At 41.8% G+C, this 25,652-nt stretch overlaps 1 protein-coding gene across 1 annotated transcript in view; it reads left to right on the plus strand.

Annotated features, from left to right (window-relative positions):
- Window positions 1–1,038: 1,038 nt before the first annotated feature.
- Window positions 1,039–25,652, plus strand: part of LOC112554643 (neurotensin receptor type 1-like) — a 32,642-nt gene continuing 8,028 nt past the window's right edge. Inside the window, exon 1 of the mRNA XM_025222571.1 lies at window positions 1,039–2,198. The gene's annotated coding sequence lies outside the window, so the exon portion shown is untranslated. The remainder of the gene's footprint in view (window positions 2,199–25,652) is intronic.

The raw sequence follows: 25,652 nt of genomic DNA on the forward strand, positions 1-25,652 counted from the left end.
ACACCGACCTTGAAGAAGGTTTGGGAACAGAAGACCCAGAAGCAGACACCAGTATGAGAAGAAACAATCCAGATTAGGAACAGAAAGTAAAAGTTTAAACAATTAGGAAAATTGCAAACAGAAGACAAAAGGTCAAGGAAATCAGCAACTAATCAAACGACAAAGACCTGGAATAAAAACCATTAAATGAAAGAACTTTATACTCGAGGAACATAAAACATCACATGAAGAACTAGACTGATCAGGAGCAGGAATGAGCTAGTGAAAGAATTAGGATGATTAAAAACACAAACGATCCAATATCTGAACGATAAGACACCAACAAGTGAAAGAATTAGCAAGATTAGAAACAAATTACATGAAGTCAAAGTACTAGCAAGCTTAAAAGGAGAAAAAAAATGTCAACGAGATTAGAAAAGAATAAAAAAATATAGTAAGTCACATTAGTTCTTAACTTGTCGAATAATGCCAGGACTACAATATTAGTGCATCAAAGTCAGATTTCTTTTGTGCCTTCATTACAAAGCCATCATTTTAATACATTAAAACCAACTCAAAGAAGTATGTGTCTATACACTGATATTAAGCTCCCTTTTCCAGTTTCCTCCAGCTTCACGAAAACAAAACTAAAGAGCCATTGCTTCAATTATTCTCATTAGTGAGAAAAAAGAAACATGTTAGGAAAATTTACTAAAAGTAACTTATAAACAAAACTTACAGGAAACAACAAAAGAAATTCTTTAAAAATATAGAAAAATTTACATAATACATTAACTTTATTTATTTCCTTACAAAAAGTATATTTTCTGTATTCTTTTTTTTTCGTTCTTTCTTTATCTCGTTCTTTCAAATGTTACTTTTTCTGCAAAATCCTGAGATTAAAATATCCAGAACTTTGCTGCACTTTTGCTATCGTCTTAACCATCTGATAAACTAAATAACAGAAAAAGAAAAAAAAAAACAATTCTCTAAGTCATAAAAACAGAAACAGTATTTTAAAAGACAGAAAGAATGAAAAAGAAAGAAAGAAACAAAAGAAAGGTAAGAAAGAAAGTGAAGGGGATGCAGGGCGACCGCCAGTGAGAACCCGCAATTCGCAATATCCTCCATCTCAGCAGCAGGCCACGTGACAGACCACGCGCGGCCACCAGCGCCAACATGGATGTCAAAGCTGCAAGTCCCCGAACATTACGTGAGTGGTCGATGGAAGCTGACTCGCTGGCTGACGAAAGGAGTTGTTGGGATGGGAGGTGGGGGATGTTGGGGGCAGGGGCAGTGAGTGAGAGAGAGAGAACCATCTCAACCCTCCTTTCTCTCCTCATTGCTTGATGGGGAAGCTTACACTCGGCTTCGTCTGATATTCTGGTGGCAACACCCTCCTCTACTCCAACTTGAAACCGCCGTGGACATTCAGGTGTGAGCGTGGCGCTGGTGTCCCTCCGTGCCCAGTCTACAACACCCACGCTCCTACACCTCCATCTGTCTTCCTCAAACCCACCCCCAACCCCCTTTCGCACCCCTTGCCTTCTTCTTTCCGAAACCACAGTCCTTGCAGTCTCCGGAGGGACTTGGAACAGTTTGACTTCATCGCACGGGAACCAAAGAAGCAGTTTGATGCGTCACATCTAACTGTACGATCGTTACTCATACGTCACGTAACGACCAGCTCCCCCTTTCACGTCATACCAGAGCTTAGGATTTATTCTACCCCAGCTTTTAGCTGGGTATTATTTTTTATCCTCGTGGGGTAGGCCAGAATGTAGTGGATCCTCGCTGATTCGGAGGCGTGTCCGGCAACGGTTACTACCAACTGACAGGACATCAGCGCTGACGTCACGTTGGTGTCCTCTCTTCGCTGCTCTCTTCATCGTGATCGTGAAGCATAATTCTTGATATGTAAAGAAGGAGAACTTACTTAGCCAGCAGCTTTATCTTGCGATGAAAAGTGTGAAAAGCAAAGTACAGAACAATGACAAGCAGCCTGGTGAACATTAGGTGTTCAGAATGAACTGGTCTGGCCATGGTTTGCTTTGTGCGTAGGTGTGTGTGGTTTAAAGGTTACCTTTAAGAACTAATGACAACAGGGAAACGGTGAAGGCGAGACGATGCTGCCACCTGTCTAATGTATCTTTAGAAGCAGCTGCAAGAGCCCGAAGTCTCCTCCCGACTCCGCCAGTCACTCGTCGATACTCCTTGTGGTAAGTGTGTACATTGATCAGTTGAAGTTTCCTCCACACCTTACTCACTGCAGTCTTTTCTTTCTTTTCTTTTTCGCTGCTTTCATATCTAGCATTGATGCGTATTGAAGCAATTATACGATGTCTGTCTGTTCATACATTTATTTGTACATTGATACAATTTTTTTTCCTTTTAGCTTGTTCTCTTTTTCAGTCGTCCTTTTTCAATCTTTTTTGTTTGTCCTCTTTCTCATTCCTTAGTTATTGTCTTCATACACTTACAAGCACACACGCACATGCGCACGCTCACTTGATACCTACTTTCCTTCACAACATTACTGACTTCAAAGGCTTTTGATTAATTACAGCTCCTATTACAGACCATTTTAAGAAACAACCATTTTTAAACTGAATCTCTTGCTTGTGGCAGAAAGCGAATCAATGAGCTGTCTAGCCGAGATGCAGTGGCACATTTGTTGTCAACAGAAATTTGCATAACGAAATCAACACATCGATACCAATCGCTTACTCACATGAAATCTTAGGTTTGAAATAATTTTTCTTTCATTTCGTGTTTCCTGCTGCCTGGACTGCCTCTTACCAGTCACCATTTCTCCAAGAGAATAAAAGCGCTCCATTTTGTCTAAAAGTCTTCGATTCTTCGATGGAAAGAGCTGTTGCCATGTGGCACAGCCCCGCGCTGACAAACATATTTTCCATAAAAGTGTTTCCCCTCCATAAAACCCACCCTTGTGTTTTATTTTCCAAACGGGACGACCAATGAATGTCGATGAACCTCTTAGCCGCTGCATCTCACTCGGTTCCCAACAATGCATGAAGGCGTCACGGCGCCCCCTGGTGGTCTTAACAGTTGCTGCACGCGCTTAAAAATTTGTCAAACATTTAAAAAATGTTGCATGTGATGTCCTTGATTCGATGGCACAAACAGAATTGTGGGTCGAAGGTGGCCGCGTCTGATACATCGTTATTGTGAAGGGATGTCACATCATGGGGCATTGACTCCAGGGTCCTTGAGGGACACTGACATTTCATCCTCATCTGACCTCAACAGGTCTCAATATTCAAGAAACACAAGCTAAAGTGGATTTCATCACAACACTGTGTGTTCGAGGTCAAGTTTGGAATGTAGATTCGTTGTTAAAAGCACTCCTGTTCTGAAATGCTTTCTGTCTTAATTTTTTTGGAGAAATTATATTTTATCAAGTTTGAAGTTGGTCTCTATAAATGCCTCCGAACAAAGAAATACTAAGAGATTTAGGCTGATTCTCTTTTCTTTGCTAGAAGCATTTGTTGTCAGGTCATCTTGACAGTCTCACAACAAAATTGTGGGGAACTTATTGTCCACGCAATCGTTGGTGGTCGATTTCTCTTTCAGCAACAACTCCTTACTTAACGATCAACTTTGCAGCAAGCGTTGAGACTGCGGCAGTCTGCTGGCCTCCAGCGGCAGGACATCCGGGCGTCGCTAGGGATGCTGGGACAACTGACTGTCGCTAGGATGCTGGGACAACTGACTGTCGCTAGGGATGCTGGGACAACTGACTGTCGCTAGGGATGCTGGGACAACTGACTGTCGCTAGGGATGCTGGGACAGAATACTGTCGCTAAGCATGCTGGGACAAAGACATGTGGTGGGAGCAATTGTGAGAAAAGTGTGCTTCAAGTACCTGAGGTTACGGGGTGGGCACTTCTGGGTTGGTGATGGAGGAAAACAAGGCGAGAATGGCATTCTGTCAAAGTGGATCGATGCTGTACGATCGGAACTTAGATAAAAGCAGTTTGTGTCAAAGACAGCAGATGTGGCGGAGAGATGAGTGTTTAAGTGAAAAAGAAAGGAAACGAAAACCGAACAGCCATCTTTCTGTTATTTACTCAGATGAGGTAATGTACATTAATTGCATTTAGGAGTTCTGTCTCACTTCTGTTGGTTGGTTGGTGTGTTGGTTGGTGTGTTGGTTGGTGTGTTGGATGGTTTTTATTGGTTAGGGTTAACCCTGTCTGAAACTGCGTGACTTATTTGGATGGACGAATAATAAACACTAAATGGTCCTTTCATAGATAGATAATAAAAGAAGAAGGCAAGTATTCCAAGACAAACCGATAAGCAGAGATAAGCAAAATTCAGATGAACTGATAATCAGACAAATCCGTCTGTCATAGCACCGTTGCTGTGAATCCACTCATCTATGGCCACAAAACGAATAATAGCAAATATTCAAGTGTGCTGTACACTGATGCAAATAAGCTACAAGGTCAGTCCCTCCCCCCAACTGACCCCCAACAAAAATACAGATGAATGTCACACACAGACAGTCTGGCTGCTTACTGATGCCAAATTCTGGGCACAATATTGTGAGAGCAGAAGCCTGTAGACAGTTTGATATACCAGGCCTGTGAATGATGGTTTCTGACTTCAATAGATGTAATAAACATAGCCAATCTTCATCTCTTTTTATTTATCTGGGTGGATCATCGGACAACATCCACAAAACACTTCTCCAGACAACAAGTATTTGCCGACTGTCAGAGCTTCATATGCCATGATAATAAATATGTGGGTTTCTTATTTGATTTTTTTATTTTAGTCTTGAGATAACAAGTACTGCATGAATCAACCAAACCAGATAAATGTAGAAATAAGTATAGATATATTTTGTGTGCGTTTAATAATATTAATGAATAAAAAGGTGGAATAAAACCTTTCTGAAAAATAAGCAAAGTTAACTTATTACAGCTTATAGGTCAGTACAGACTGGACAAAGGCAACCCCACAAATTCTCAAAAGAATTCCTACACACATCTGGTGGTGGCAACAAATTAGAGTAGACTGTCGAAGTGTGATTCTGGAAGCTTCTGGCAGCCATCAGACCCTTACAGAAACAGAGATGGGGGTGGGGAAAGTTGTGTGAAGAAAGTAAACAGGGACAAAACTACTTTATTTTCGACTTTTTGAAACTTTTATAAGCCTGGCGCGTGGGAGGATGGAAACAAGTGGTTATTTTCAGAAAGAAGTTCATGACAAAAACTTTTTAAAAGCTTGTGGATCCAAGACGTGTCTAGGGAGCATGACTTTTTATGGAATTCACTTGTGTGAGAAGGAGAGGGAATTTGAATTTGAATATTACTGTGATGAAAGTCGGTCTACTTGAAAGGACAGAACCAATCCAACAGAATAAAAACAGGTAACACAAACTACTTTGATATAACTAGGTACGTATATAAATATACATGCAATATGATATCTATAATCGCTACAAACCAGCAAGGTATAAATATATACTGTGTTTGTAAATACAAATCAGGCATTCAGTGTTGATCAGCCATCTGACAAACCATAGACACAGTGCACGATGTGTAGTTGTCTTGAATAGTTTGTCAAATGATGAAGAAGCCTCTTTCCATGAATAGCTTTGAAGTTTATCAAGTCTTTCATCGGCAGTCTTCTACTTGTCATCCAGTCTCACATCGTCGAGATCAAATGAGTGGCTGTTGAAAGTTGCACAAAGCTCCTTCAGCTTTAACTTCAAAAAGTCAGAAACATCTCTACTACGAGCATCAAGACAGAATTTAATCCTCCCCTCTTTTATGTCAAGCATTTCTGGAAGAACTGCTCAAACACTTGGATCCAATTCTACATCGACAATTCAAAGCAAGCTTGCACAACCACAACCACAACCACAACCACAACCACAACCACAACCACAACCACAACCGCATCAATGGTTGATGATAACATCCCTCCCGCTCCTCCCCCAGCTCAGGCTCCGATCGTTGGTGCTTTGTTTTGCTATTCACAGCAGAAAGTAGGATTTTCTATTCTCAGTAGAAGCCAGGATTAAAATTTTATGAAGCATCGTCACGTGCTTGCGATGTCGAGGGCGACTTCATCCTGAGAGGATACGGTCTAGACTTTCTGGGTGCAAGATGTATGTGCAGTCTGATCCACTAGAGAAAAAAATTTGTCTTGAACTGTGTAGCTCGGTCACTCAATACCCCCTGGTAGATCCTGGCATACATGATACCTCTCTGGAGGACGAAACAGGGGGAGATTAAAAGAAAAAGAATAGATTGGTCAATGTTTCCTGTTTACGGAGCTCTTGCCTGACAAAATATATCTCCCCTAATCACTTTTTCAACACCCCCTTCTCCCCTCAGCGATCTCTTCTTTCATAAAGTGTATATATATTTCGAAAGTATAAATATTTATATCCCTTTTATAGCATTTGCAGACATCGCTGGATTTATTAGTAGTTTGACAAAAACAAAACTTATCTCGTTCCTGGTATGAAAATGGAGAGCTGGAGTGTTGCTTTTTTACAGCTTGTAAGCATCCACAATTCAAAGTCTTCCTTACCTGTAGTGTGTACTGTTAGAAGAAAAAGAGAAAAGAAAAGAAGTGAGAGATAAAGTGTCTGAGGTAATGTTCTGACAGTTGCGTCAATGTTTTCCCAACGAGGCTCAGCCGCGCATGCGTAGACCGTTTGTTCTTTAATGGTCAGCAATCAAGATGGTTTACTTGCAGTTGATTAGCTGGCCACCAAATTGCAGCTGCTATCGTGTGAAGCGAAGGTTGAGGTCAAACGTTGCGGTTCGATCCTTTCTCTGGAAACATTCTTGAGGGCTTTGTGTTCGCGCGTGTGTGTATGTGTGTGTGCGCGCGCGTTCGCTTGTTATTCGACAAGTGTACTAAGAACATGGGTTGGGTTTAGGTGTAGGGTTTAGTTTCCGTAGAATATTTGACCATAGAAAACACTCTTTTGGGGTCAACCGTGGTACACGCAGGGTTGTTTGTGTCTGCGTAGAACAGCCATTATTCAAAACCTCGTCGGGAAAATAGTCGCCTCCGCTTGACTGCCTGTGCATTTCCTTTGTTTAGATTGAGGCTGACTGGCTGCAGGCTTTCTGTTCATGCAAGGTGTTTGCTTTCCATATTATAATGGATAGTTGGACACCGCTGAAGCTTGCATGAGGCGGGGAAATTTGTGTATTTAAGTTTACCCAGACGATTAGAGTAACCGTTGCGCGAAATAACTGTCTGGCACGGGCTCCATCTCGTATTGGTCTCTTACTCTTAGTTTATCTCTCTAGTTTAATCTTTCTGTTTACATTTAACAATGTCAATCAAAAGAATGAACGATTGCAGTGCCGCTAGAGAAATAAGGCGCCATCCGGTTTTCCAGCTTGTATTGCTCCGTCAACTGGTGTTTTCCCCAGTCCCTCACCTTTGACCTGAAGGGCAGCGACTTTCTCTAGTGATCTGGTTAGCCAACTTGCAGATCCACACCATCGTATCTGTCGACTTGTCAGCCCACATAAGACTAATCGCCATGTTTTCCATGGGCAGAGGGTGTTAGATTGAAATCAGCCAGTATCGTGGGTAAGGCACTTTTGTGAAAGACGAATTGCCTTGATCCTCCTGGTGAGCTCGTTTCATCAGCACGCCCTCGGCACTCGTCTTCAATATCTGGCGCGACGCCTCCACGCCCCCACACCTACCCGCCTCCATCTCCACCCCATACTCCGTAAGGAATACACGCAGAGACTTGGTTACAGACAATGACATGAGACAGATGTGTGGGTGAAAAGATGAACAAATATATTGAGTTTATTTCTGTTTGGACATCTGTGTTGTGTGGATGGGTGGGCGGATGGTTTCTGTGTGTGTGTGTGTGCCAGCACCCATTAACTTCAGTCAGTTTGGTCTTTAGCGATGTATGCCAGACAATATTCTATCTGGGCTCATTATCTCAAGCAATACTTTGCAACTGCTCGTCTGAGGATGTTGGTGCTCCTGGACCAAGTGTCGACATCGCTTGTCATCATCTGATTGGTAACTTCAAGTTCCTCTTGATGATCTTGGAAACGTTTCTGGTCAAAGTCGCTATTACAGGAAACAAGGGTAAAACTTTATTCTTTTAGCATTTATACTGGTGTGACCTATCCACCCTGTTTAGATAAACCGAGGGCTGAGCTACGATCGCGTGAGCCAGATATCTTGATTTGTTCACGTACTCATCCCATCTCTTTTTTTTATCTTTTTCTTATCACTCCTTCATTTTCCATTTTTCATGGTAGACTGTCATCATAAGTTTAGAATTCCAGCTGGGAATCTTGCAGGGTTATATGTTATTTGGAGAAAACGAGAAAAAGTTGCAAAAGTTTATTTTGTGTCTAAAATAAACATTTTCTTTGCCATTTAAGAGCCAAAAGTTCACGACTTTGAGTGAGTGATAATCTATACACCAACTTTTAGAGCCAGATCCCAAAAAATACAAAAAATTAAAAGGGCTTAGCCTCAGCTTCTTGTCGCCGTCAAAAAGCAAGATTTGAGCGATGTTCCCAGGGAGACAACTCCGCACGCAAGGGACGTCATCCCATCTGTCAGACTAAGAGCGAAACACCCACGTCAGTCTTTTCCGCTATGATGTCCCTTGTCAACCCAACTCTCCTCGTCACCCACTCGTCGAGCTGGAATGGCAAAGTCTGACAATAAAAATTAGATGCTGGTGAGTTTCTTTACCTTTCAGCCGCTTCATCTTCCCCAGAAAATTTGTCTCGCGAGACCATACTTCGTCGGCACGGCAGTGGGCAATACAGGAATTTTTTTATCTGAGGGGGAGATAATGCGGCAATTAGAAGCCACCATGTCTTGGCTGGCTGCTGGGAAAATCAACTGTGATTGGCGATCTTTGATGAACAATCTCACCGAGGGTAAACATGTTTCCCGAGGCAAGAAAAGAAAAACAATGTTGACTTATCATTCTGTAACACAAAGGATGATGAGTAGGCGAGGGTGATTAAAGAGACCCTGTGATCTTAAAGGGACTTCGTGTAATGAAACTCTGTGGGCGGGGCAGATACTTAAATCTGGAAGAAACTGATATGCTTTGGTCTCTTGATTACCTCGCGTAGGGAGAAATTTGTTGTAAGGACGTCTTATGTATTCATGCACGCTCGTGTTTGTTAGAACGCGCGCGCGCGTGTGTCTGTGTGTGTCTAGAGGGCAAAGGTGGAGGGAGAGGGATCTATGTATTCATGGATATTCGTGCATGTGAGAGAGAGTGTGTGTAAGAGAAAGTGAGTGAGCTATGTGTATGCATGCGTTCATAGAAATCCGGTTATATACTTTTATGTGTCAATATTTCGGCACATGTAAATGGTTGACAGACATTCCCTTTCCATCATCCTGCATATCTTCTCCACTAAACTGGTTTACTTCACCCAACTGTCCACGGGGTCGGATACCTAGGGATTCGCGACGCCGGGTAAAGGCGAACCTCCAGGTTAGGGGGACTGTTATCACCGGACTATCCAAGTTTTTCACGAACCTGTCTCAGAGAGTGAATATGTAAGTCAAGTTTTCCAATATGTATGTGTAACCTTAAAGAATATACCTCTTACATACAGGGCTCTGTTACTTTCATTCTTTGATATCTTTCTATTTATCTTTCTTTACGTAAACACATAAACATCTGTCCATTAATTAACATACCTATACACATATTTATCTCTGTAGTCATATATTCATTTATATAACTGTTCATAGAATCACATTTTTCCACGTACACGTGTTCACAGATCTATATATTCACATTCAAGCCTAGCCGAGTCCTTGAAAACCTCTCGATATATTCTAACAGTGATAAATATGTATTCAATGAGTAACCCCTCTTCCTGTTTCCCATCCTAAGATCATCAAGACCTCGGTTCTCAAAACTTCGTCCCAAAAAAAGTGTTATTGTCAAGAAAGCATCCAGAGAGTGCGAGGAGCCAAGATTAGGCTGATGCTCACATTTCCAAGAAGGTCCTGAAGTTGAGAGAACTGTCAATCAAGCCACGAGACTTGTCGGGATGCGTCGTCAGTTTGGCGACTTCTCCAGATGCTTGCATCCCTCCCTGCCTCCTCCTTTTCCATCGGCTTCACACTCCCTCCATCTGATCAACGTGTCTTCATGTTTCTAACATGCTAGAATGAAAACCTATTTAGAACCTCTTATCAATTCGTCAACATCTATCATCTGTCAAGGTCTGACACATAATACAAAAGTTATCAACACTGTTGTTGACATCATGGTGACCTCTTACAAACACACTCCACAAGGTCACGTGACACACCCAGAGACTGAGGACACAGGCTGGATGCCTACTGACACTATAAAGACATGACAATCAGCCCGGGGCTTAAACAGAAATTCATTTCTATTCATCTTACAAAGAATACTGAAGCTTGTAGTTAAAATTTTTTTTTAATTTAATGATTTTGACATTTGTGATGAAAGAGTGAGTTTTGTCAGAGGGCTACATCACAGAATCGCGTTCGATGGCAAACGCTTTGTATCGTGTGTCGACCATTTAAATGAACAGAAATAGCATCTGGTTCAAATCCCGTTAAAGATTAATTCAGCGTTCAATTTGCCTGTAGTTGCCAAAGACACTCACACGAAAAGAAAGAAAGAGAACAATAAAGGAACGATCACTAAACAAAGATGCAGGGAAAGAGCTACAATCAATTCCTTTTATAAAATTTTTGACATGTCTTCTCTGCTTGTGGTCTCCAGTCATGTCCGTGTCGACTTACCACTGAGCTCATCTCACTCCCGAACGTGGGATTGAATCCCGCAGTGTGACACGCAGCAGAGTACCACCGGGTGCATCAAACATATTCAAGAAATAACAGAAGAATATTTGACTGGAACGCCCTCGACAAGCAAGAGAATGAGTCACAGCTTGTCTTGCTTGATCACAAATTAAGCAGTCACGGGTCTCGAGGGAGTGGGACGTATGAACGCCATATTCATATTAGCTGACCACCAGAGGGAGCCAGCGGACTTGTCAGACACAGTTTTGCATTGGAAACGAGGAAGCGCCGGTTTAGGTGCTGACGTGTCTCTTCCTAAAATGTGCGAGTCCTCAATCCGAGCTCTGTCCTGAAACATTGCATCACAACTGATGTGTTGTTGACAGTTCAAGCCGCATAAAAGATGCGAAAAGAAACAAAATTTTTCGGATCATTTTGCTAAACTTTTATTGAGTAAGACAGGTACTTTGTTACGCATCCACTATACAGACAGATGTTTTCCCACTCCCGCCTCTCTGTCTCTCTCTCTGTCTCTCTCACATACATATAAAAAAACACACAGAAACAAAAAAATAGAAACGATGCTGGATTTAAAGTCTCGACTTTTTTATTTTTGGCCCTGACTTAGGGGAGAGGCCAGTTCTATGGAGGCTTGAACGCTGTTCTTAGTTTCATAAAACTTGACCTGGATCCTCTGTCTGCTAAGTAATCCTGACCAAAATAAAACCTCGACCAAAACCTTGTCCTTAAATGAAACTCTAACTCATACCCCAAAGCTGTCTTAATAAAGAAAAGTCGAGCTAAGACACTAGGATACTGTGAGACAGGCGAAAGTCAAATTGCCAGGATTTGAGGATATAACAGATTACAGTGGTCATACATTGTGGTACAGTGGGAGGATACCAGACACTAGCTTCGCCTGAGCTTCATCGTGGACTGGGATGTGGTCGATCAGTCATCCGCCAGTTAAGCTCCATCCTTATCTCTTCCAGGCTTCAAAATGTCACAATTGTCCAATTTATGTTCTAACCTCAAAGAACAAAGAAAACGAAGTAGAAAACCTTTACCAACAGTTAGACAATGTTATAAAGACAGTACCAAAAAAGCATCCTCATGGTACACGGTGATTGGAACTCCAAGGTCCGCCTGATAACAAGAGGCACGAACGGTGAAGAAATCTGGTCTTGACAAAACCAACCAGTGTCCTCAGACTCCAGGGTTTGCGCAGAGCCATCGACTCACCTTAGACAATAGCCTAAACCCTACAGGAAACCGAGGGCAACAAGTTAGCACTCACCAGATGATCTGGTCCATGACCACATCGACTACCTCCGGCTGCTTAAACTTTTCAAATAAAGTCAACCATCAACAAGGACGTATCCAGGCTTTTAAACAGGCAGGTACCATAATTATATTCTCTCAACAAGTCTGAAGCTGAGGCTGAGGATGAAGCTTTGCTCAAGCATCCACGTTTTCCTTTAATCTGAAGAAGCTGCAATACTCTAACGTGGCTGAAACCATCAAGGACAATGTTGAAGACATAGACTGTGATGTGGAAGCCCTCGCAAGAAACATTAAAGAGGTGCTACTGTCTACAGTCCAAGAAGTGTTAGGGTGTCAAAGGAAGAAGAAACAACAATAGGCCATGAACGACAGCCTAGATCTCAATGACCAAAGAATGAACCCTCGAGGAAGAAGTTAAAAGCAAACCGGAAGCAGCTTCGAAGTACAAAGAAGGAGCTGTGTCATCAATAAAGGATAAAGGCAGCTAGAAAAAACTTGATCGATGGAAAAAAAATGCCGAACCATAGACTAGGGGAGACAGCAAAAGACTTACTAAGTACTCAAGGCATGCAGTACAATACTTTACTCATCGAAGACAGCAATGGACGTCCTCTCACACAAAAGAACTCAATCGATCGACTGAATATTGAAAGACCTGAATAACTTCAAGATGAAGACAGACGAAACTTTCTTCAAAACAACGAGACGAGAACCAGCGAAGCTTCAAGCTTACCAGTTACATTGTATACATGAATAGGAAATTATAAGACACCGCCTCTAGGGTAGATGTTGTGAACACTGGTGCTGCCTCTGGGGGGTGAGCAAGCACACTCTTGTTTCTCAGAAATTCAGACCTTTGGGTCCGTGAGTCTCTCATGTCTGGCGAAACCTTCACGGTTGACATTTCTTCCTAAGCTTAGTTGCTGTGCCCGTTAACAATTTATAAAAGCAAATAAGAATGGGTCTGCATCAAAGAATACAACTCCGAATGAACTCAAAGAATCCGGCATACAAAAAAAAAATGTGTTTACCAACAGCTCGGAAAACAAAGCCTCCACTTCCCGTACGATGTGTCTTGGCATCTTCCGTGTTTTGATGGGTAGTGAAGCGCCTGCCGGGGACAATGAACTGTACAATCCTAATATCCCCTTCTAGAATATTCTAAACTGTTTGTGATAGGACTGATTACTCATGTTCTCGATCGTTGTTACTCATTCAACACTTGCGGCTCCGCCTATCCGCGCCTTGATGACTCATTCTAACCCCGTGCCTGCCATGTCATCCGGGACATTGCACGAGTGGTTATGGCATGCAACGAGAAAGTTTAACATTGAAAAGAGTCTCGTACATGTCATAGAAGCTCTGTATAAGAGTTCATGCTCAAAACTAATCCAAGCGAAGGTTTGTGTCACACAACAGAAGGAGTCCTTTAAGGGTCTTTCACGTGTTTCTGGAGACCATCTTGTGTGACCATCTCGACCATCACGCTTCCATTTCCATCAGCCGAAGGCCGATTCGCAGCCTATGTTTTGCAGACGACATCGATCTGATGATAGCAGATCCTAATATAGCATTCTATGACTTTTTTAACAGACCCAAAGACAGTTTGAAGGCATATGGAATGGATACCAGCACTGACAATACTAAAGACATTGTCAACGGCAATGGCAGTGCAGATATCTAAGGGAACGGAGCATGACTCGTAAATAATTCAAAGTATTTGGGAGCCATTGTCTCCAAAGACTGCAGCTCAATGACAGATATCAACATTAAGATCACGACAGCAACAGTAGCAACGGCCAAGCTGGACAGGGTCTGGTGTAGTCATAACATCAGGTTTACTACACAGCAAAGATTTGAAAGTCCCCCGTAGTACACCAAACGTATTTGTAAAATGTAAAACGCAGATTTTGCCGATACGGAGAGGAGAATCCAGGCATTCGAGAACAATTGCCTGGGGAGGATACTCCGAACCTCGTACAGGAAAACAAAACCAATGACTTTCTACCAAGCATGGTTCACTTACTCGTAGGACATCAAACACCCATACTTGCAACAGTTCAAACGGCGTAAGCTGGTCGGGCTTGGTCATGTGACCCCACACGACACTCTGTTATACAGGGTACCCGAGGTGGTGGTCGCCACGGTGACAAGAAAGAACGTGAAGGACTGGACTGATCGTCCTGTGCAGGACCTACTCACCACCACCCGACAGACCTGAGTGGCGGGCCTCGTCAGCTTCCACGTTTATCCATGAGCTTTACTCCTCCATCGACCTTACTAGCCAAGGGACGAATGAATAAAAGACATCGATCTGACGCGTCCAAACACAATGTTTTTCCATTCTGAAGAAAAAAATTAAAGAAAAACAGAAAAACGAACCTGTGATATTTTTCATAAACACTACCCTTATCCCATTACAGTATTTCAGCTGTCACGAAAGCAGTTTTGAGTTAATATATTTGAAGAACTTTATTGTAATAAATGAAAACTGTTTTGATCATGCCTGGCAAAGGTCATGACGAGGAAAAAAGTCACTGGCTGGTCGCAACTTTCCTTTCTCGAACAGGTTGTGAATCTTGCTACTAACAATACAATTGTTATTAAATTCTAGTTTCATTGTGTGAACGCAAGATTACCTGGTGGCTAATGTACTGCTTTTCTACGGATTGTAAAGGTGTGTACAACTCGTGTTCGATTTAGAATGAAACAAGTACATAAAACTCCTGATAATAGACAAAAACACATCCCCTCAGTCTTCTTGAATGCATGTTGCATGACAGCTTTTCCTGTCTTTGATCTCCCCCTTTGCCCCTTTGCTTCTAGTGTATTGCTGGCCCTAGTGGATAAATCCTATTTAATGGCAGAATGAATGCGGTAAGTGAAGAACAGAAGCTGTTGCTGGCAAGTGGATCCATGGGATAACAATCTTCATGCATTTGAAATTCCGGCCAAAGTGATGTGTGAAGGGGTTTACAGGAGATTATATGAGATTGTCCCAGAAATACCTTTCAAAGGATTCATGTCCTTTTTTTATTTTCTACTTACATCGATTTGTTATCGTAGAGAGGTGCACGTCCATCTACACTAACCTCACCCGTGGAATGAGACTTGTGCAAGTCAGTGTCATCACCAGCTTTTGAAAATATAGTTTTTATTGTAATACGAGCTCTGAGAACTGGGAAAGTCTATGCCAGACTCTGTGGTTCATGGTGGACAAACTGAATACGATTACCTTTAAATCACACCTGATGCTACCCAACACCTGGCAAATAGTCTGTTTATATTACTTTTTATTGTCCGCTTTTATTAGAGAAAATATGACGAGGGGAGTAGAGTTACTTTCACTGTAGACTTTCCCCACCTCTAGTTGTTTCTGTATTTGAATACCAGTGGATGTTATCTAGTACTCGTCTATACAACCAGCATGAGAAAAAGAAAACAACAACCACTTCACATGGTTTAAATCTGATTGGTTCTTTGTAAATGTTTGTCTTATAACTTGCTTACCTCCAACAGTTCTGCTTTACACCATCATATCGTGTTCCAACCCGTAGAACTAATAATATATTGAAATAGATATTAGACGCGTCATTTACAGTGCAATAACAAAAAAAATTAAATAACTAAACAAGTAAATAAATAGCGAGAAAATGCAACAAGGCAACATACACCGGATATAGGGGTGAGTAAGGACACTAACTAGTGTGTTAGAGAAAAAGAAAAGTGGTTTTACACCTGACTCGAGTGAAGAAAACGAAGGAACACGCGGACAATGAATACAGCTTTAATGTGAACATTTTCATGGGGTGCGTGGACATGAATTCTCTCGTCTGCCCGAGTGGCATTGTGGTCGGGCAAAGACAAGACCTTGCCGCCGAGGTGAGGCCGCTGTCGCCGAGTGACTTAATTATTCAAATGGTCATGGCAGGAGAAGAGAGCAACACTCCACGCTCGATACCCTAAGCTGTAATCTGTCCTGTGTTGCCGACACACTCCCAAATGTCCAGGCATGCCCGGGCACTCACATTCTCTCCAACATCCCTTCCCCCCAACTCTTTTTCTCCCCCTCTTTCCCTCTTCTTTCTTTCATCCAGCACTCCACCGCTCCCAACTAGCAGACTCCTCTCTGTGGAGGCTCAATTGTCTGTGCGGCATCTGTCCTCGAATTGTTCCCCCATGAGAGTGGTTTCGTTTTCCTCTGCTGATCTTGAAGGGGACTCTCGCGAGACTGAATTCGCAGCTGTTATCGATGAAGTCATTGAGGAGATGGAGACAGGAAGTAGGCTACTGTAGCAGTTCACTGACCTCGGAATAAATAGGGTGAACGTTTAGAAAGCTTACTGATGTAGCCATGATGATGATGATGATGATGATGATGATGATGATGATGATGGAGTCCTCTTTGCTGTGATGACGACGAAAACGAAGATGATTCCAGTGTCACAAGCGGAAGCCACAAACGTAGCCCCCACGAAGCAAGAGGCATTAGGGTCGATTCCAATGACCCGACATCGCGAGTTATCGATCACTCAGAGGCAAACCCTTTGACTGACGGAAGCTGGCTGCCTCTTTTTGCAGCTACATCATCCCTTTCACCCCTTACTTGACTCCAAGTCGAGGCTTGGGATGGTGATTAGCATCTCTGCCACAATCGTCACTTGCAGCCACTAACTAGCTCGCTGGTTGGGGACGAGGGAGGTTCGGGCCGGACATGGCACACAGACAACAATAGAAGCTCAGGAACATTTGTTTTGTATGTAAAAATTTCATATTATGTCTGTTGCCTTGTCTTCTTCTTAGTACTGACTGCCCTCTGTTTTGTTGAATATAAAAACCTGATGCAAGAATTTCTTACTCATTTTTCAGTGAAAAGCTACCGCGTATACCGATCATCTAAATTGTCAACTAATGACCCAATCAGTTGACATATTTTTAGCTTCTGAAGTAGTTTAGAAAGCTAATGTTTCAGGTTAGCTTGTCTATTTCTGGAACTGGCCTGACGATAATGTTTAGCGTCTTAAAATACCATAAAATCGTCCTTTACAGCTTTTTATTCTCTTTGCTTACCGTTTTCCCCCTGGGACATCACCAAAGAAAAATTGGACAACATTTTGGGCAAAAGTGCAATCTAAGTCGCTCAAAATCGCCTCTCTCTCTAAGGTCTGTTTTCGCTACACAAAACGTGAAGAAACCATTTACGAAAACATTCAACTATCATGTGAACACGTGATCTGCCCTCTGGTGATCAGTCAGCCGAAGAGTGGCTGAGGTTCTAACGTGTATGCAACAAAAAACCATTTCCGGAAATAGGAGTGTAGCCAGGCGAGAAACCATGTTTACAGCGCACCAATAGCAGACAGATTACTCTCAGAAAGATAGAATGACAGAGAGAGAGAGATAAAAAAAAGCAAACCGCTACATTGTGTTCGTCACAACGACCACCTGTACTTTCAATAACGACACCCACGTGGAGGTCTTCTGTCCAGCGTTTGCGGACCTCTTGCATCACTAACCGCCAGATGTGCCAGCTCTGGTGTTTTAAAAAAAGAAATCAGGTAGATCTTTATCTTCCTATCAAACACTTTTTCCAACATAATTCTCATGTTCGTCATCATGGCTGAAGCCCTAGCCATGAAGCACAGGTAAAGTTACCTGGAAGACAGAAGCAATGGTCGATGGATGACATTTACAGCCGGTTCCCTTTTTTAAGAAAAGAAAACCATACTTCTTGAAAGCCGGGAAGTTTTGGCTTGTGTCTAAGCACAAGTTACATCATCTAGAACAATACCTAAGAAAATCACAAGGCACAGCTTTGTACCTTGGACATCATTTATAAAACATGTTTACCCAGTGATTTAGCCTACCTCTGATAACATCTGCTACACTCTGACAGCAGCTAAAACATAATTTTCTTTGTTGGTGGGTAGGTTTGTCCAGAAGCGATGCTTAGTCAAAGTGGATGGAACTGACTTTCAGCTGATTCTACTTTGCTTTTCAAATGTTTGAGGTTTTCTTTCTTTTAAGACATACAGCTTGTAAACCTTGACAACACTGCATGACCAGTCCCTCCATGTTTGTGGACATTCCGTGTCGTCCAACTGTTAAACCACATTTTCACACGTGGTTCAGTACTTATTCCTTGGGTTGACTTTGCTCACTGAGTTTTTCAGACAATTAACCTAACGAGTAAGAAGACATGAATGAATAATACAAACCCTGCCATGACGTCTGCTTCTACTGAGTCTTCTTGATAAAGAGAACTGTGAAAGGAAGAAAATGATGAAGCAAGAGTTATCTAAACGAAAATAGCGATTTATTGATTTTTTTTCTTGGATGTCTGCGCTCCGGTTCCAAACCAACAGAGGTTTTTTTTTTCAAAAAAAAAACCCCTGGAAAGCAGCAGTTACTTTCCCAGGCTCACGATGTCTGTCCGACTGATTTTTCTCATCTCTCTGCGGGAGAGCTGCGTTTTGTCAAGATAATGCTCGAGGTCTACCACAGTTCACACTTTCCAAAGCCTGGAAAAGCTCACTCCAAGGTATTCTTCCTCAAAATCGAATGTTTCCCGGACTCTCCGTGCTATGTCGACACACATTCACAGAAGGAAGTAAAAATTTATGAATTGACAAGAGAGAGGACAAGAAACAGTGACTCGTACTAAACTTCATTGCTGCCAGGTTGTCTGTCAGCCATACTCTCTATAAAGTTGACAAAAAGAAACATCCAGTGGTAGTCGGGTGCTCGTACACTAGTTCCGGTGAGGTGCAGGATCACAGTCACTCATGAGTTCAAACGATGCCGCTGGGATACTGTGGAAGGGGAATAAGTTTGACAGCCAGGCTTTGGGAAGAGGCAAACGACGCACTTGGGCTTTCTTGTCCCTAGAGGTGGTCACGGGATTAGTTCTACCAGCCCTCACAATGCCACCCTGTCCATTTACTCTCCGGTTTCCATGGACGAAGAGAACGAAGTGAGAAGAGTTTACCAACAGGTGGAACGGACCATACAGACATCCGAGTGGTAGTCAGTGGCTGGAATACAAAGATCAGCCCGGACACCTTCCAGGTTTGGGTGATACAGTCGGTTAATTTAGTCTATGTGAAAATTTAGTCAGAGGCCAAAGACTCTAAGAGTTTGCAGAGATAACAGATTCACCATAGCCAATATCCACCATGCCCCACATTGGCAATAAACAAATGCTTTGGTCCTTAACCAAATCGGCTTTATCCTTTTTTCCAAAGTCTTTCAAATCCAGAATTTAAAAAGTTCAAAAAAGTCAGATTCAGTCTCTGATATAAACATGAACCATAACCTTGACCTGGCATGCCTGAAGTTGAAGATGAAGGCGAAATGATGCTCAGACAATACCCGACTTTAAAAAAAAATTACTGGATCCTTAACCTTACGGTAGATGTTCAAAGCCCAAGTTTCAGCAACTGAACATGGTAGACTGTGATATACAGACAAACTCTCCTGAAACATAAAAAGTTCTACTTTCAACAACCTATGAGGTTTTAAGGAGAAGAAAACGAAACAAACATGAATGATATCCTAGATTTGTGACATAAAGAGGCCCTTTAAGAAAAAGAATAAAAATAGCCCCAAAACAGTAGAAATCAATGAATTGGGGCATCAGGAAAGGAATGAAGGCTGTTAAGAAGAATCGGATAGAAGACCGATGTCGAACCCAAGAGATGGCACTAGGTGTCAGAAAAAAAGGTTTACCAACATTTGAAAACATTTACCAGTACAGCTTAACAAAAAACTATAGCAATCTAAGTTTCTTAGAGAAAGCAGTGAATTACGAAACCGATGGACTGAATGGTGCATAGATCAGTACAACCTCCAGGTAAGGACAGACACCAACTTCCTCCACAGCAACTGAGCTCGACCAATGAGTCTTGGGGTCTACCAGCCTTACATAAAGAGGTTTTTAGAGAGGTACACAGTTTAAAGGGAGGGAAGTCACCTGACGTTGACAACACTCCAGCGAACATTCTCAAGCAGCTTGAGACTGTAAAAGTTCATCCTTGTTCCAGTCCTGATGTACGCATATGAAGTGTAGCCGATTCATAGAATTTGGGCATTCAAAAGGGGTTTGAGGATGTGGCTCCAAATATCAAACAGTGAACTTGAAACCAATGATTTTGGTCGCTAACTCTCTGTAGACACCACGAAACCCTTTTTCACAAATGTAAAACAGTACAGTCTGATTTTGTCTGGCCATGTGACCCGACACGACACTCTTAAGTCATCCTTGAAGGTACTTTGGACAGGGGAAGGGGGAAGAAGTAGACGGTGAAGTAGACAGAGGAAGAACTGATTAACTCTAGAAGTCTGGTCGTTGCATGCAGAACCTGCTCACCCTCACTCAGTACAGGCCTCGGGGGAATGGAGACTGTCAGGTGCTGATTGCTTCCTCCTACGACCAGTACCAGACTGTCATACCCATTCGTTCTAGTCATGAGATGAGTGAATGAGTGACTATAGGGCTGAAAAGTACACATGCCTGCAAGAAGACAAAAAGTTTTATAACTGATAACAGTAAATCACCACATTAAAAAGACAGAAACTTATGAAAAAAATATGTTCTTTAACGCATCTCTAGATGATGCGACCTTCCACACTCAGTTTTTGAGCACTTTTACATTTATACGTGGCTAAACTCTCATCTGTCTTCCTTGCTTTTTGTGACACTGAAGGGAATTAATTCTTTGCGCGGAATGGCGTTCGCGTAAGACTTGCATCTGACCCATCTCATCAGATGAATACAATTATGCAAAACAGACATGTTCCTAATTGGAAGCTCATGTCAAATTTAGACCTAGTCTGTCCTGCTACAATCGTCCTGAAGGTTGGGCGATGCAGAGGTGGACAGACTAAAAACTAGGTTGTCTAACATGAAATACCGAGTCTGTCACACTGTGCGAGGAAGCCAACTGCAGGACTAAGTGACAAACTTTGTCGACCTCTGCAACCCAGTTGTCTTTCCCACCCACCCGACTCCACCAACGACCTCCACCGGCAGACCAGCATAACCCTTTGTCAGATGGTGCAAAGGAATGAACGAAGTATGGATATAATTATTGTGTTTCAAAAAAAAAAAAAAATAAACTTAAGGTTTCAGCTGCAATAGTGAGCCTTTTTTCGAATTCTGTTCAAGTATTTTATTTTTAATTCTAGTTTTCCAATCGTTGTTAAAACGGAAATTATTAGAACCACTCAAAGTTTATGGCTTGAAAAACTGTAAAAGAAGCCATTTTCAATAGAAGTGCTCCGTTTATAAAGGAACACTCATAAATATTAAGCAGACACTACTTCCAACCATTTTTCATTTCACATAGCTGAGGGGGAACTTTGCAAAATACTGAAGCGATTTATCATTAGTTTTGCCAGTCAGAGAATCCAATAAACCAGACTCGGATTTAATACTGAATTTTTGTTTCTGATGTTTTCGACATAAATAATGTTTCATTTAGGTCTTCTGCAGATTTTCCGTGTCAAGAAATCTTTATTAATTGTCGGAGAAAAGCTAACCCTGTTATTGCAAGTTCAGTTTTTATTATTTTGTCAGAGAGATTAATGACATCTGAAAGTTATTTCCAGTAAGAGGATGGCGAGAATGCGAGTGTTAGTAACTCGAGAAGATATCTTGATGAATTGTTGAAGATGGTGTGTCTGTCTAAGTGAGTAATTTATAATACCATCGATTCCCAACACTCTATCACCACGTGACTGTTGGGTGGTTGCCTGCGTAGGTACACCATCAACAACACCTTGTGACCTCTGATCTCCAGTGAACCTCACATAGTGTGACCCCTGTTCTGACTATACTCTATCCATCTACAAGCTACGACTGCCACCAGACGGTTAAGAACTGCTGATGTCGGGGCTAAACCCCAGTGAATGGCCATTCACTCTTAATGGTAAAGCCAGAAAAGTGAGGAGACAACTTCCGCTTCCTGCCGCCAGTCATAACAGTTGCGTCCCCTTACCTCAGCGATGTTTGCTAATTTAAGAGGCATCAAGGAGATATTTGCAATGCCTCTGAGCATCTTTAGACTGTATAACGCTAATAACCCTAGGGTAAAATACTTTCAATTTAGTGCAAAGAAAAAATGTCAGTTTGATGAAAGGAAGTAAAGATAACGGGCACACCTCCAATTGTTAACAACTTTTTTTTTTAACACTCGTTTACATATTCAGTTTTTGTCACTCATGGGGAAAATAATGCTCAAATTGAATTTCAAACTGGAAAACAAGCTACAGGGATAAACGCTCTCGGCAAATTCTGTCGGCGGTGATTAAAGTGTTCTTTCACTCGAGGAAATGATTTTTGAAGCGGTGTGTGTCATGAGGGTTCAGTTCCTTCATCAGTTTGTGCTTTTCAATTAAGGCATTAATTTCATCAAGAGATGGATTTTGATATTCCTTACAGCTGCTGGCTAAGAAAGATGATCACAGAGTGTGTGTCCTGCTGATGTTGCTACTTTGACTGATGCTCACAAATCACAAGGAGTATGCGAGACTACACTAAGTGTTAGATATCAAAAGACCAAAAATAGCAAGAAATGCTGGTGGACACTAAACATCTAGCTAACTAACCTTTTGTGTTTTACCTTAAGGATCCAAAGGAACTACGATTTTTAATGTCCGTGTAAAACTCATTGGAAAATAATGTTTACCAACCAAACCACCTTTTCGTACTCTAATCCTAAAAATAGGCAAAAATATTTTACTGTCAGTTTTTTTTTCAGTTTATGTCAAGGTGACTTTCCATTCCGTTCATCTTAGCTGAAAGATTAATCAATGATGTGACTCGAGGCTCAAAGAACAACCCATAATTTTTGTACAAAAACATTTAAAATTAATATCATAAGAGCAATGGCGACAAATCTCAGACAGGACGGAAACCAGTCCAAGGATGGCAAAATCTTCTAAATCTGTGGCTTTTCTGACAACCATTATTTCCAACTCAACAGGTCTTACCTTAAAAGAGCACACTCTTTCTAATTATGTCTCCACTCCCCGTGATTTACTGGATTAAAAAAACAACCTGAGTTTGGTAACCGTAGAAAAGTCACTCGGAAGTAATAGGGAATGGAATCAAAGCACTGACCTTATCATTACAGAGAGAGGGAAGGAGAGAGAGGTTGCTATTTCCCCGATAAATTTACTACTACGACTGATTAAAGCCTCAAAAAAAAGACATGAAAATCGTTTCTTCGTGAGGGCTCATGAATTTGTCCGGTGAGACATGAGACTGGATATTTTGGACTTTCTGCGCACCATTTTTTGTGCATATGTGTGTGTGTTTTTGGATGTGTGTTATATATATATATGTGTGTGTGCGTGCATGTCTGTGTAGGCATGTCTGTGTGCTTTCTTGGTTCTGTTCAAGCTGGTCAGTCTGCGAGTCTCCAACTGCTCAGACCAGGACGCGACAGCGCCAAGAAATTTTCTCTCCGTTCCGTCCGCACGTGACTGCGGCAAAGGAACCATCAGCACCCAGACTTTCTCCAACTCCTTCATCAAGACCTGCAAGCGTCTGTTTATCCCTGAGCGGAGTTTCCTCCTTCTTTGTGGCGCTTGCTGTTCGACATCTGTTTCCGCAGGCCATCAGTCATAGGGATATCCGAGTGGCACGTCCTGGACGCCCAGCTGGAATTACACATCCACAAGTCTTGTGCGGTATCCCAGTAGCAGCAATATTTTTTTCGAGACCGTTTCCACCTGACATGTCCATCGGCTTTACACTTTAAACGTAGTTTAGATTCTAGCTGTTATAGGAGATGGAAAGCCATTTTAGGTTTTCCAAGGTTTATTATGAAAGAAGGATGCCTTTTATAAAAAAAGAAAAACAAATCATTCCCCATTCTCATTTTTCAGCACTTTCTACACAGTGTTAGGATAGCATATCTTTCCTTTGTTCTATACTTCACTGCTGTACATATAAACTGTAAATACAACAATCTAAAATAAACTACATCAGTGCCATCAGCGATGGACCATTCAGATAGCGATGGTCTCATCAGATTACAATGAAGCCAACAGTCCCTATTACAGCCATCATTAAATCGTGAGATAACACATTGCTCCTATCTTTGTAGTGTTTGTAGTCACCACACTAACTACGCTACCAGCAATATAAATGTATATCAGATACATTATGTGCAATATATGATGGCTGATTCTAATACAACATTTAATAGCTGATAATGCATTATACAAATTCTTCACAACTTATCTCTCACAAAATCTCTGTCATTAAGCAACGCCTAGAGAAACGGGAATTAATATTTCTCAAATTACCATTTCATTTACCATTTCATTTTGTTTTTGAAGAAAGAAATTGCGAGGTTTTCGTCTGAATAAATTGTCATGTCATTCCCATTTGCTTACCCGCGCATGCTTCAACACATGTTGCTGTTCTTGTTGTCGACATAAACACGAAGCAGATACGGCGCCAGTAACTTTACTACAACAAATACATAGAATCCCATAATCCCAGACTCTCCGAAATTCAACTAGCTAGGTCTCTTCCCTCTGTCGCAAAATTTTAGTGCTTCGTCTTGTGTTTGTAGGACGTCCAGGGGAATTAATCACCAGCCCCACTTATTCCAGTCACGTCTGTCTTCACCGCCCTGATCGCTCTGATGGACCGAGGTCCGCCCCGATGAATGTTTCCTGTAAGTGCACCAAGTGCAGAGTACTTTCACTTTCCTACAATGCCCGTCCGAAGATGCTAAGGAATTGTGATCCTGTAATGTCGTCTTTGTGGAAGTACATTAGGTCAAATTTTTGTGTACAGATACACACACACGCACATGTACACCCCCTCTCTCTCTCTCTCTCACACACACACACACATTTGATTCGTATCACTGACTTTCTTAGCTGTGACTTTAATCAAGTTTATTCATGCTCGACGACGTTTAAATGACACAGTAAAACAAGTGCACTTTTCTGTCCCTTCTTAACTTGACAGGTTGACAGCGCATATTGGAAAAAAAAAAGGGATACGATCTTTCGTAAGGGAATTAATGTTTGCGGTCGGTCCAGCCACCACGCTACTCGCTATTTTCCGGAATGAGTCAAAAATTAAATTCCAAATATCATTTTAAATGATGTGCTTCGGTTTCGGTGGTTTAAACCTGACTAACTAAATATGAAAATTTAAAAAAAATGGAGTGAATTTCGTCCGACTATACCTTTATGGTATCTGTAGTTGTTGCGCCTGTCATTGTTTCTTTCTTACTACAGGCAGTAAGGAGTGGCATGAACTTTTACCTTCTGACTTGTGAAGGTTCCGGCACCACCGTGTTGTTGCAATTCTTCGGGAAACAGATCCTTTCAAGAAAGGTTTTTCCAAATAAAAGAGTTACCCCTCCCCCACTTATTCTGTTTTTCTTACATTGGAAAATATATAAGTTCGTCTGGTGTCTGAGTTCCAGGAAAGTAAATAAAGAGTTCACGTATTGTATGAAAATAACTCTGAATAATTTAGAAGATTGTTCGTCAACACCCAATGTTTGTTCAAGCAGCCCACAAACATATCATATCCTGTATTGCCTTTGCAAACAGCAGTA

Source organism: Pomacea canaliculata, linkage group LG13 (genome assembly GCF_003073045.1).
Source record: "Pomacea canaliculata isolate SZHN2017 linkage group LG13, ASM307304v1, whole genome shotgun sequence".
Taxonomy (NCBI): Eukaryota; Metazoa; Mollusca; class Gastropoda; order Architaenioglossa; family Ampullariidae; genus Pomacea; species Pomacea canaliculata.